The sequence below is a fragment of the Mauremys mutica genome, chromosome 4 (assembly GCF_020497125.1).
Source record: "Mauremys mutica isolate MM-2020 ecotype Southern chromosome 4, ASM2049712v1, whole genome shotgun sequence".
NCBI classification, from domain to species: domain Eukaryota; kingdom Metazoa; phylum Chordata; order Testudines; family Geoemydidae; genus Mauremys; species Mauremys mutica.
The window spans coordinates 35389351-35403111 of NC_059075.1; the positions used below are offsets into that span (position 1 = coordinate 35389351).

The 13761-nt window shown below is 40.2% G+C and overlaps 1 protein-coding gene across 3 annotated transcripts in view; it reads right to left on the minus strand.

Moving 5' to 3' along the window:
• Window positions 1-13761, minus strand: part of FLRT2 (fibronectin leucine rich transmembrane protein 2) — a 65281-nt gene that overhangs the window by 50222 nt on the left and 1298 nt on the right. The window contains exon 1 of one of the 3 annotated variants that reach the window (XM_045016158.1): window positions 11330-12183. The exons of the other annotated variants lie outside the window; for them this stretch is intronic. The gene's annotated coding sequence lies outside the window, so the exon portion shown is untranslated. Of the gene's footprint in view, window positions 1-11329; window positions 12184-13761 lie in introns of those variants that run through there. 3 annotated transcript variants of the gene reach the window in all.

The following is a 13761-nucleotide window of genomic DNA, read 5'->3' on the forward strand; positions in this document are numbered from 1 at the left end:
AGAAGACTTCTGAAAATCTGCCAGAATGGAGGTTTCTTACAAACACATGAAAAGATGTTTAAAAAACTATTCTAGGTTTCATTTTAGTGCTCTGAAAATGGAAGACACATAATAATGAATCAGTCATAGCATGGCCAAGTACACAAGTTTCCTGAGGCACTGTCAATGCAGCTCAGTCACGCACCTGTCTTGAAATTGTTCAGTGTTTCTAATTTGTGAAGTGCTTTTCCCATATGGGAAAATATCCACTACAGGCTTAGCTGAGACCAGCCAAACTCGTTTCATTTGTGATTTAAATCATCCTGGAACATGGATCTCACAGTATGTAGGGCTAGTGTATTAACCGACATAGTGCCACCTTTCCATTGGCCTTTTCCCCCTACCTCTTTTAGGTCTGTAGTAACTGGATCCTGGTCACACTTTGCAAGATTGCCTGGCACCAAGTACACATACATATTGTCCCAGATACTACTGACAGTCCCTGGAGAACACGCAAATCATACAAGTGACAGAGCCTCATACTCACAACAAGTACATCCATCAATAGGATATCCTTACTCCTGAAGGGTCTGGTCCTTTCTCCTTATGAACCCATAACTGACATTGGCATAAGAGGGAATTTGGACTGCATAAAGAAAGAGATCCCTACACACAATGTAGATTTAATCCATTGAATGCACCACTTTTCATCACTTCACTGTGTTTAGAATGCAATATCAGGTTCTACCTCGCCTTCAACTGAGGGGGCGGGAAGAGAGAGCTCATAACATCCATGTAGATTTTGATAAACATTTGACCTATCAGGGATTGAATCAACAGGACAGCCTGAAACAGGAAATAACATGACAATGTTATATGTTTAAGAGCATTTAGCAATTTACTTATAAAGAAGAAGCAATAACTACAAATTTTAGCATTGTTTTCATCATTTGGGGGCCCCATTGTACAATCTCCAGCTTTCTTATGATTTAAATGGAACTCTTTTCAATGACAAATGAGAGGCTTAATGCCACTAGAAATCTACCTGGCTCTAGAAAAGTAGGTGATGTATATCCCAAATCATCAAGAATCTGAAATTAATTTACAAGAAATGCTATTAGGTTATAAATTATGTATTTTAAATAACATATTTCCTTAATTAGTATGAGCCATATCATGCCCCTTTGATCCACATATGTGGGGTGGACTTTCTGTACACAGATCTCCCATGTTTGCAAGGAAAGGTTGGGATCAGCTGTTTCTCTACCGTTATCCCCCCTATGTCCCAGATACTACAGAAACCTTTCAAGGAAGCATGCCTAGGAAGGGAGAATGAAAAGGTGCAATAGGGTTAGTGATGGGGACACAGAATAACCCACCAACCTGGTATGGAGTCACATCTGAAGTTAATAGAACCTGATACTTTGTGCTCATTCCTCAAGAGAATGATTTGGGGGAATCTCACAGACTTTTCCTCCTCTCTTGACTCCAACCTTGGTTTTTTTAAATGTTTTTTTGGGAGTGGGGCAAATGCATTATTAGTAATAGCTTACATTATTAAAACTGTGACCATTATGAAACTGAGATGTACTTGTTGCTTTGAACACTGGTTGTTTACCTCTTCATTTCACCCCGCTTGGCCAGTGATTACAGATTATTCACTTTCATCCTGTTTTCCCTGGTCATTGTCTAGTCACTTTCCCCTGCTGGCTCTCATCCTATACAGGCACAATGCTGCAGTGTTAGAGTTACAAACACAACATGGGCAATGTTTAAATCCAAATAAAAAGATTGTTTAATTGGAATTTTAAATAAAAAATGAAATATTTGTTTTTAATCTTAGCTTTTGTAAAAAACTTGGCTTTACCAAACCTAATTGTGGGTTCTAATTAGCCTAAAGAACTGGCAACTTTATTCACCAGATCCTTTCTGGTTGGATGTCTTTATACAACTAACTAAACACTTCCGAAGTCCTGTCTCAGACTGTGTTGTGTAAAATGAGAGAGAGTCTTACTATCTAAATACGAACATACATCATTAAATTCACCCCAGTTAGTGCAAGGAAATGTAAATTACACTCCTTTAACAGTGAGGGCTGCTAAGCCTTGCATTTGTTCCCTTCTGGGGCACAACAGCTGTTCTTTCTGTCTGGCAAGAGATGGGTTAACAAAGGTACTCTCCTGTCAATCATGGTCATCATTCAACCCAAACCAATACATAGATTGTACTTACACAGCTCCTTAAAATCCCTGTTTCCTTACCAGATATAACAAAAGTAGCCTATGAACTCAGATTGATATTTTTTGAAATTCGGCTATGTTTGTTCTCTTACCAATTTTTGGGGAGTAGGGTAGGGTGTGGGACATCTCTTGGTGGGTACATGTATAACCAAACCATCATCCTGCAACTTTTAAAATATGACTGCATAGGAGATACTGATAGCCTAAGGGAAGTTCTGGATAATAGAGACTCATAATCAGAATTCCCATGTATTTGATCCAATTCAGTTTCCATCAATGTCACAGAAATATGAGTGGTTGTGAAATTCAGAGTCATCATTGCCCCTGGAAAATGATATATACTCTTCCAACTTTGGACAAATGAAGGGCAAAAAACTCATGTCAAAAAATTCCAATCGGACAACTCCTTATCCTTAGGGTGGCTGCTGAAACTTACAGTAGTTCAAGATCTAGCAGTTTCAGTTGGTAGCACATGACCTACTTATGCTGATGCCCAATCCCTCTACTTTTAATCAAACTGCCCCTTTATCTGTAAATCCCCAATCACAACATGCAGGATGTGTGGATCTGCTGATAAGAAATTTTTGCAGGAAAAGAAAATCTGGGCAGATAACGGTTTTATTTCCAGGGCTGCTGGCAGCAACTCTAACACCTCATTTATTCCAGATTTATAAAGGTCCACTGTGTAGATCTGAGGGTAGAGCTAAGCATTTAACAGCTATGGTAACAGAATGTGTACCCACACACTATATTTGATGCTAAATATCAAGTTTAAATGATATTGATCATACTATTCCAATTTGGAATGAAAACAATTATCTTGTTAGCATTTAGTATTTTATTGAGCCTGATTCTCTACTCTGTTACACTGGTTTTACAGCTACGTAATGTGATACGATTTCAATGGAAATATACCAATCTGACATTGGTATACCAGGGAGGCGACTCAGACCCATTGTCTTCTAAAGGAAATGGTAGTAACCCAGCTGCATGAGTCATTTAAAACTGTACTGGACAAAGTAATACTTTGGGGAGCACTCCTGTATTGGCTATGACAGCAAAGTAGAGCAAAAAGGAGAACAGACAAAACTGAAGGCATCTTTTCCATCTCTAAATTCTGTGATAACACTAATTCCTATGTATCCTAGTCCAATAAACAGTTATGTGGAAGGTCTGAACTAATTAGTCTCCAAAATCAGAAGGAAAAGAACTTGCCAAATGAGCCTTTGTAATTCAAATTCTCTTAAAAGGGTTTTTTTTTCTGCCCTAAATATAATTCTGCATACACAGTATCATATACATGGAAGATTTTGTTAAAACAGTTCATGGATAAAGCAATTAAAGCAATATTATGTTAACTGGTCTGCTACAGGGATTATGAAAAGTGTGTGTATATGGTGATGGGATATCTAACACTGTTCACGGCATTCAGAGTACAAATTTGACAAAGAGAGATATATACCTTGAATTCTTTTATTGCCTATTTTCAAAGCTATAATAGTAGACACTTTTCTCTCTGAGTAAAGACCGTTATTGTGTTATACACCACTGCTAAAGCAAGAGGTTCTGAAATTAATTTTGTCAAAAGGTGAAAGTAATTTCTCAAACAAAAAGAGTGTGCGACTGGCAGGATGCATTTTACAGTTTTCTGCTGAACTGCAGATCAACTTAAAAAATAATAACAAAACAAAACAAAAGCATCCTCCCTAAGCACTGTGACATAGAGCCAGAGCCAAATATTTCAAAGGTCACTGTTGGGCATATGCCACTTTGATACAAAGAGTTAAATGACACAGTTTGAAAGGGCTTTTATTCATTCATTTATTCATGTATGTGTGCTGCTACTTTCATGCAGTGTTACATTGTTTACCCATCTGCAGCATTAGACAACTTTGCTTTTAGTTTGGCCTTCGTTCATTTCATTTTAAAGGTACTGAAATGTATGCTGGACAATCACCCTTTTCAAATACATAACTGTACATAAATGAAAAAAGTGAAATTCATTTTCTGTGGGCACTTGAGAAGGGAAAATGTCTCAGGTGACATTTGAGACATTTAAAACAAGACTGGATGATTTACAGAGGACAATCCTGAGCTAGACAAGATGACCTAATAGGTCTTCTCCATCTCTCTCTCTTTTATGATTCAGTGAATAACATGGGGCTAACAGTAGTAAATCAGTAAAGAGAGATGCAATATGCATGTGGAACATTACTATATTTGGTTGGAGTCTTCTAACTGTGATCCAGAGCAAACATTGGAAGTACTGATTTCACACTGCCTTAGGCATTTTTTCTATGCTTATTATTTATTATAAAGCAATCATTAACTTTTCCAACTGGTATGACTTAAGAAAGAAAATTCAGCCTGATGGAACTTGTCAATAGCCCTGAAGTCTGGTTAGGATAAGGGATAAGACCAAAAGCTATCACAGGCCAAATCCAGCTCAGCCATTGTTTTCAAGGGGATTGCTCATGAAAATGAGGCAAACTACATTTGGCCCAGGAAGCCAGTCACATAGACTGGTGTAACTTAGCCCTGCAGAAACCTTTCAATGCTGGTGCAACTATTGCTCACACTCAGGGATGCCTCCACTCCCAGTCCAAAAACAAAATTACGATGAGATGCTAAAATACTACTGACAAATATTCCCACTTTTACAGATACTCCAGCCCTTTAACTAACATCATTTCATACACAAAATAGTTCACTATATCCAGCTTGCCAATGAAAAAATAACCCAAAGAGAACTTTGCAAACCTAAAGCCTGGTCTACACACAGCTTGTGTATGGGTATAACTCTGTTGGTTCAGGGTGTGGTATTTCACTGAAATACTTGTATAACCCCAAGTGTGAACACAGTTATATCAGTATAAATGTGCCTTGAGCCCATATAGCTTGCTTCCCGCCTGTGTATATATTGGTATAACTGCAACCACACTAGGGGAATTGTACTGCTTTAGCTATCCCAGTATAAAATCAACTTGCCTGTGTCAGGGTAGCAGGATTGGGCCCACAGTCAAAAAAATTAATTGCGACTTTGCTTTTTATCCATAGAGTTTTGTTTAGCAGTTGTATGTATCATTTTCTAGAGAGTCTACCAAATAAATCATCAAAAGCAACGCACATAAATCCAGATGGAATGTTCATAGTGCTGACCTGATGCCCAATTCGACTAATATTAATGAGAAATGAGAGCACTCAACACCTAGAAGACTGGGGTCCATGGTCTAGAAACTTACAGTGAAGAAAAAAAAATGTTTCTAAATTATCTTTTTGTTGGGGTTGCATTTCTACTGACAAAACAATTTCTGCTTTATTTATTTTTTAACTGACAGTAACTTTACTCAATGATGGGAGGTTTTGTAGAACAATTCAGGGGAGACGTTGCGCTTTAATTGTTACTGCAGTTGCTTTTCTTCTATGTGAAGAAAGTACAGGGGAGTTAAAGTGAGGGAAATGTTTGTAATTTTTAACCAAGGGGGTATTTTACCCTATGATCGCTAAATTATGGTCAGTTGCAATCTATGACCCTGAGGATTTGTGTCTGTGTATCTATATCATGCATATCTATATCAAATACTAGAACACATGCAATCAATTCTCCCTCTCACACAAGTAACCCTTATGCATGAGAGAAGTCTCCTTTACTTCTATGGAACTACCCAAATAGCTAAGAACTATTTGTGTGACTAAATGGTGTAAAACTGTGCCTTTGGTTAAGAAGTGAAACATTCTCTTTGTTCTAATTTAATTTTCCCTATTTTTTTTTGATTAAGCAGTGATATGAGCTGCCAACTTCAGTAGGGAAAGACACAATCTTACAGTATGAGCCTATTTCAGTCTTGATAAGGTGCTGATAATGCTTTCCATGCAGGGATCTGACCTTTTCTGGCTTTAACAGATCATGTAATATTTGTGTACAGTTTATAATAGCTGTTGTGGGAGAAGTGCCTAGCACCAGCTTGCACAGGTATTACTGTAGGCAGAAGTGATTGCAAGTATAGAGGTCCAATAGCTTTACGAGGAATTTTTTGATGGAAGGGGGTGGTATTTTAAAATCATGTGGCCTAATCCTGCACTTCTCACTCAAATTCATTGATATTAATAGGAATCTTGCCTGAGCAAAAAGTGCAGAAAAGGGCCATTGGCTTATTTCATTATTTCAAAAGGCAATTGATTGGATGTCTGCCAGTATGCGAGCTGTTTTATTTTTAGTGAATCCCAATTAAATTATACATAAAAGAGCCTTTTGAACAGAGGAGAAATCATCCCTCTTCCTCCCCACACACACCTTCTGGCCACCTCAATCCAAGTAGTTCTAATATGGTACCATGTTGGGAAGAGGAGTGATAAAAGGAACAAAGGATCCTCTCCTGCTTAACTCTTAGTCAGGATCTGGCCCCACATGAGAAAAGACTTACAGGATCAGACCCTAGATTATCATGAGTATTTAAAGGTTATCTCCCCAAATATATTTCAAAATTATTCTTTTTGTTTTAATTTCTGTGACTGTGGTCTTTAACCCATAACTGTCACAGAGAATTACAATATTAATTTATCAGTTGAATAGATGGCCAGTGATTAATAATTATGATGGTGGCCTTTTGACTTGAAAGCCATGTCAGAAAATTTTCTGTAACCTTTCGGTACTCATGCTCTGTAAGGGCCAGATCTTGCAATATGCCAATCAGCTTCTGTGAGATGCAGAGCACTCTTCACCTTGCATGAACTTCATTGGGGGCTGAAGAGTGCTCAGCACTTTGCAGGATTGAGCAGGATGGACCTGATCCTGTGTCATCGGAAGTTTATGGGAGTTTTGCCTGAACAAGGTCTGCAGGGTCAATTTCAATGGCATTGGTCTCTTGAATAAACCACAAGGTCTGCACACTTATATAAATACATCCTCACATTAAACTAAGTTAAAGAAGGTTTCTTTTAAAATACATTAATAACATGGTTCTAATTTGAGGTAGAATATATGGAAGACCTTTAAGCAGCAGAACTACGAGCACAAGATTTCTTTTTCTTTTTTAAAAAATGATGTTTACAGAACTCTTTATGCATCATTAAGTTTTCTGGAATCCTGACCATAGCATGATGGATTTGTTTTAAAAGGTTGCTGGTGTTTAGTTTTGATTCACTTCAAAGTGGCATGTCAGAAGGAAGAAAATAAAGGCAGTTAGTTGCGTAAATCACAAGTGAAAAATGAGAGGGAACATGAAGGTTCCAACAACTTTGCCATCAACTGAAAATAACATTTATTGTACTAATACAAGATTTTAATGTTTGATGCAACTAGAATATATTTGGCTTAAGGGAGAATAGATTTTATTTAAAATATTTTTCATAGGGTTAATGGTGGTGGTGCTGAGTTTTTTAAATCTGTTTGTTTTAATAAAACAGCTCTAAAGAGTAATAGGGTTTAATAATTCTGCTTAATGGTCACTTTCTTTGTCAGTTAATTGAAAGGACTAGGTCAAACATTACTAGAGGGGAAATAAACCTGGTGTCTTCAATATATGCTAATTTAGCCTTCTTTAAAATAGTAACTTTACTGTTGTATCTTTCTGCTCCATTTAAACACAAATATTTTCAACAAGTAAATGCAAATCTGTATCTTTCTACCGCAAATACAAGCTCTTTTAATTTCTTTAGCAAATAAATAAATAAATAAACACATAAAAGCTCCTGAGTAAAGACTGCCCAAAGGGAGGGAGAAGAAAAAAACACCACCACCTAAAACCACCATATTACCAAGCAGTAATGCACCAAATACAATCTGGAAAATGTCAAACAATGGTATCCACCCACCTAAGAACTGTGCTAATCTAAATCCTCCATTGCTGTTAACAATAATTAACTAAAACATGAAATATGAATGTGGATACAAGCAAGAGACAAATTAGTATTGAGAAGCTGCATTTAATAATCTCCTAAAAGAGATCATCTGTTTATAAAGACCCCCTTTTTCCTTGATCTCTGACATGTATTCATAATATAGACACAGCTGGATTTTTTTATTCTTTTTAAAAATACCCTGATACTATAAAGTCCTACCTACAGTATATCTGGTCTGAATGTTTGTCTCAACTTTGAGCTGTTATGTAAGCACTCTGGGGCAATAAAATTTCACTTACAATCATCAGGCTTTGGAGTAAGTATTAAAACATCAGATGGACTGCACTGCTTTCTTTATTGGCACTGGACAGTACTTGATTTATTTTTTTAACGGTGATCATATTCTCAATGCTCTGTGGAATAGCTGTCTAGATGTCTCTTTTTTTTTAAATTACTAGTACTTATTTGGACTTGGATTTGTTTTGTTTGTTTGTTTAAATAGTTGTTAAATTACATTACCAACAGAGGACACTACTTTGAGAAGATTACAAGAAAGTTAGGTGTCAAAAAGCAAAGCAATTCATATACCATGTTTTTAATCTACTTTAGAGAAGAAGAGAATAAAAAACACACACCAGTGATCCTACACTTCTCACAGATAGAGGTCACTAATGGACTGAATTTGAATCAGTGTGGTAGAAACCGCAAAGTTATATGAAAGTAATCTAGTGAAAAATGAACTAATTTTGAGATTAAAGAAGAGGTAGCAGAGATGATTAAGAAAAGCCCTCACCTTCACAGAAACAATGTTATCCTAAAGGTACCCTCTCTCCAGTCTGTTAAACAGAAAGTGCAGTACTGGGAAAGCCTGATACTGTTACATATTTGAACTCCTGCTTGTTTTTGAGTTTGTAAACCTCAGTTTACCTTTTTCTTCTGTTAAAAGGTATGGAAAAATCAAACCTGATAAGATTCTGCACTTTGGAGATCTGCTATTTTAAGCAATTCAAGACTAGCACATTCTTGATTCTGGATTGAAACCATAGCCCATGTAATGCAGATTCCAACTCGGAGGATGTAGAGTTGCTATAGAGTGATATGCCTGAATCCTAAATCAAGCTATCCAACAGGCCAGGATATAAATGTGACTTGTAACAGTGGCTCAGATTAGATCCAGACAGAGGCAAACCCAGATAAAATATCATCATAAGAAATATAGGGTGTATGTGTGTGTGTCAGGAGGGAATCTTTTTAGAATACCATGTGCATTCCAACACAATTCCTCTTTGTTATAGCCTTGGACTTTGAAAAGTGTGAGGACTGTTTTGATCATAGATAATTTTACAAGCACTGCGTTAACACAGGGATTGGAATTGCTTCATTTACACAGTTTCTGGCCTGCATGATCATTCTTTTAACTGCCAGGCTACCCAGTCAGGAGGGAGAACTGCAATTTAGATGGCAAATCCTCTACAAATGGAGAAGTTCAAGGAGAAGCGGGGCTAGATGCATAGATATTTTGCAATGTTTCATTCTGGATTCATTTTCAAGAGCAACATCAAGCTTGAATAAATCAGCATTGTATTTCTTTTATACAAGTCACTTTTTAAACTTAGTAATCGTGGCTTTTAGAGGCATCTGTTGTATCACGGTGATGCAGAGTCATGCCCCAATGATAGCAATGCACAATGACTCTTTATTTCAAAGAGAGAGAGAGAAAAAAAGATTTATTGGTGCAGTACCTTTAAATTAATTTGGAAAAATGACAGGAGGCTAGTATTGTCCCCCCCACACACACACACACTTTCATTTCCATACAGATATAGAGCCCTCTCAGTGACTTTTCTCTGACCCCATGGTTGAATAAAAGGTGCCTTTGGGTAAAAATAACATCATGCCATGAATGAGGTGCATGGGAGGTTTGTGGGCGTTTTTTCTGTTTGTTTTTTGTTTTCCCTGAGTAAAGACTGTAGGATTTGGCTCCACTTGTTAGATCAAGCTTGAGGTCTATTAGATTCTATTAGTTTGCAAGCTCTGAGAAGTTAGATGCAGCAAATAAATGTGTGTGTGTGTGTGAGAGAGAGAGAGAGCTCTGCCTGGGTTTAGTATCTCTCCCGCTTCCCAGAAAATGCAACCAGCCTCTTCTTTTCGGTTTAGCAGGGGCTCTGCATGGCCAAAAAGCAGCATCTGAAGAAATCTAATCAGCACCTTCCACACACTGCACAGGCATTTACCCGGGTTTGTACCTTTGACTTTATTAGCTTATTGTAAGCCTTATTGTTAGCCTAAGGTTTCCTCCATTACAATTAATTAAAAGCTCCTGTTGACTGATTCCCACTCTGAGGAGAAGGTAGATAGCTTCTCCCTTACTTTGCAGCCGGTGTTTTGTTTTTATTTTTATCCTCACACGATGGAGAGGGGTGTGTGTGTTTTTAAATTCATCATGATTTGACTATTTACATTAGAGGCTGCTGTGTATTTGGAAGACTTGATGCAATTGTTTCTCTCTTGCGCTCATTCATTCACCCACCCTGTTCATGTCACTATAGATAGGGGTCTGATGAATTCTGGTGCTTGTACAGTTAGTTCCCATTTCTTCCCTTGTCTGTTCATTTGGATTTCTTAATGCTTGTCAGCAGTGAGCAATCTGCCACCTCTTCCGAGCCTGGCTCATCTGTTAAAGTTCCAGTTTGCCAAAAAGATCCCTCCCCCCCCCAAAAATAATCAAACACTATTCCCACCCCTCTAGATTATAACTCAGAGGTTCGTCTCTACAGATCTTTTAGGTGTTTCCTTTGAAAGCTGGAGCCTTGTTTTCCTATCATGGAGAGGTTGGGGTGCACATACGTGCGCGGGGAGGAGGGTTGTCTTTTGTATGGATGCTAAAATGGTAGCGGGCAATCGATCGTCATTAAAATGATTTGCGATGATGAGGGTGAAAGCTTTGAGATCCATTCAAAATACACTCTGATTGAAACAAACCAAAGCCAGGAAACTTACACTGAAATTCACTAACTGGCGTAAAATAACCGAGCAACCCTCCTGACACTTGTAACATACCATTCATAAATCTCTGTGTGTGTCTGTCACACACACACACACACACACACAGAGTCTCTAATGCGATGGAGGGTGATATTTCTAGCATAGAACCCGATCCCGGATCATTAACTTCTTACCGCCTTCTATTGAGGTGGAGGCAGCTGCAAACTGCTGGGGAACTGGAATTAGCAGGGAGGGAAAGGGGAGAAATGAAATCCCATCTGTACCTGGCAGGGCGGGGAGTCCTTCTCCGGCACCGATCATAATCCCCCTCTGCGCCTTTTGCCTCCCACACCAAAACTTTTGCTGCAGCTGACGGCGCTTCTCCTTGGTGGTGGCCGTGCCGGTCGCCTTTGGCAGTATCCAATGTGGTGCGGGCGAAAAGCTGCCCGAGCCCGAGCCCGCCCTGCAGGCTCCGCTTCCCCGCAGGCTGGCGCTTGCCTGTGCCGCCTCTCCGGAGCGCTCCGTTCCCCTTCTCTCTCCTTCCTCCCTTAGGAGGCAGCGGCATCATCCTCCCCCTTTCTCCTCCACCTCCGCCTCCAACGCGCAGCCCAGGGCGCTGGCATCCCCAGCACGCGTTCTCTCCGCGCTTCTCTCCCTGCCCTCCCGCGGCCCCCAAAGAAATAAAGGGAGGAAGGGAGGGAGAAGCCGAAGGAACCCGATCGAGCCTGGTCGTTTTCTCCGCTGGAGACGCTGAGTGGATCACACGAGGAGGAGCCACACAGACCCAGGACCCCGTGAAGTCTCAGGAGGGACCGGACACATATGTGTGAATAGTCGCGTGTCTGTCGGTCTCCTTCTCTCTCCTAGTCCTGGGCTTGCGTTCAGCTGGGCTTGCAGGCTGATCTTAGCCGTTATGCTGCCCCAGATCTGACTATTCCCTGCTAATGTAAGTCGTGCTTTTTTCTCTCTCTCTCTTCCCCCCTCCCTGCCTGACACCCCAGGGAGATGTTTACAGTAATGAATTCAGTTGATAGCCATCTCTCTCTCCCCCTCTCCTGGAGTCCCTCCCACATTGCTAGTTTAAAGAATGCTTGGAAGGCAGCGCTGGGCTGCAACCTAGAGCTTTCCAAGAGGCAAAGTCAGGCTCTGGTGGTGTTTTTTTTAACCCACCCGTTGCCGAAACCGGCGTCTGCTCCATCGGAATAGTGCCTACGCGAAACGTATTATATATGGCGCTGGCAATGCGAAGCGTCCTAGAAGTGCGTTACAGTCTAGATCCGGGCCGATGTGTGTGGTTAGTTGTTTTTATTGCAAAGAGGGGCTCTCCTCTCGCCAAACAGCTGTGCCAAAGAAGGTAACACTGGCAACATAGCGCTATTCTTGCATAATGAATGCACCCCCCCTCCCCCGTTAGGAATAAGGCCACCGTGTGATTTGCAACTGTTCCTTTCTCCTGGCTGAGGGCTGTGGGATCATATCAACGGGGATTATTTTAAATAAAAGAAACTCCCGAGGCCAGTGACCCAAAAGGAGAGGTGCCCAAATTATAATAATCCTCTCCGCCAACATGGCGTTATTTCACGTGCGTGCAACCTCTGACGATTTCTCTCTCTCTCTCTCTCTCTCTCTCTCTCTTTCCCCCTCTCTACGAACTTTTTATCTGGGAAATAACAACAAAACAATAACATCATATCATTGGGGAAAGAAACAGATCTTTTTTAATACTCTGCCTGATTGCCGTGATCAGCCAGCCAGACTTTCAACTGCTGGAGAAATCTGAGGATGTATTTTATAGCCAACTATGCCTTGCCATACATATCAGATAAACCCCATCCTGATGTCTTGTACGGAGCCAAGAACCCCTTTTAGGGGTTTTTGTTTGTTTGTTTTGTTTTTTGCACATTTTCCGGATTGTCTGCATTTCTTTCAGTGGGGAAGAAAAAGAAAAAAAAACCCTCCCTAGTTCTGTAGTAAGTGCCTGCCATGTTCTAACAAGTCCCGATAAACGCTGTGTTATTTAATCTTGAAGAGCAAGTTACAATATAGACTTTCCTGGGCGGGGGGGCATGGCTACCTGGAAAGTGCAGGAAACGGACTGTGTTTTAAGTTATTATAGTGGTGGGGAGAGAGGAAAATAGGGAGGGGGGAATAGGTGAATTCGATCAGTTCCATGTGTCTATTAGCCAGGAAAGGCAATGGAAGTGTCTCGGGGTGTATTTATTCATTGCTTTTGGCTGCATGATGAACTTGCAGTGTCTATTCATCTGTAGTTTAAAAGTGGAGCCATCTGACATCGGTTTCTAAATCTTATTCTAAATTCATTTGGGGTTTAAATTCTTCCCCCCTTTTCCAAAGGCATACCTCATCCCGAGGCCGCTTGATATGGGATGCTCTATTCGATGCAATAGAGATGGCCAGTGTTTTAGAGAATGGACTTGTCCGCATTACTCTGTGCCCCTCTCTCCTTTATAAACCCCCTCCACACAACCGCCACCACCACCAGCACGATCACCACTTTGACTTTCCCTTCCACGCGCCAACCTTTTCCCACAGTGCAGTGCCCTTAAAGGTGGCTAAAGAAAGACCACAATTATAGCGCACTGAAATAGCCCGCACCCCAGACAAGGTGTATTGCAGGAGTGCGCCGAAAGAATGCCAAGGGGGCAAATCAGGGGCGAAGGGCAGCCTGCCGGGGCCATCTTGCCAGGAACTTCCC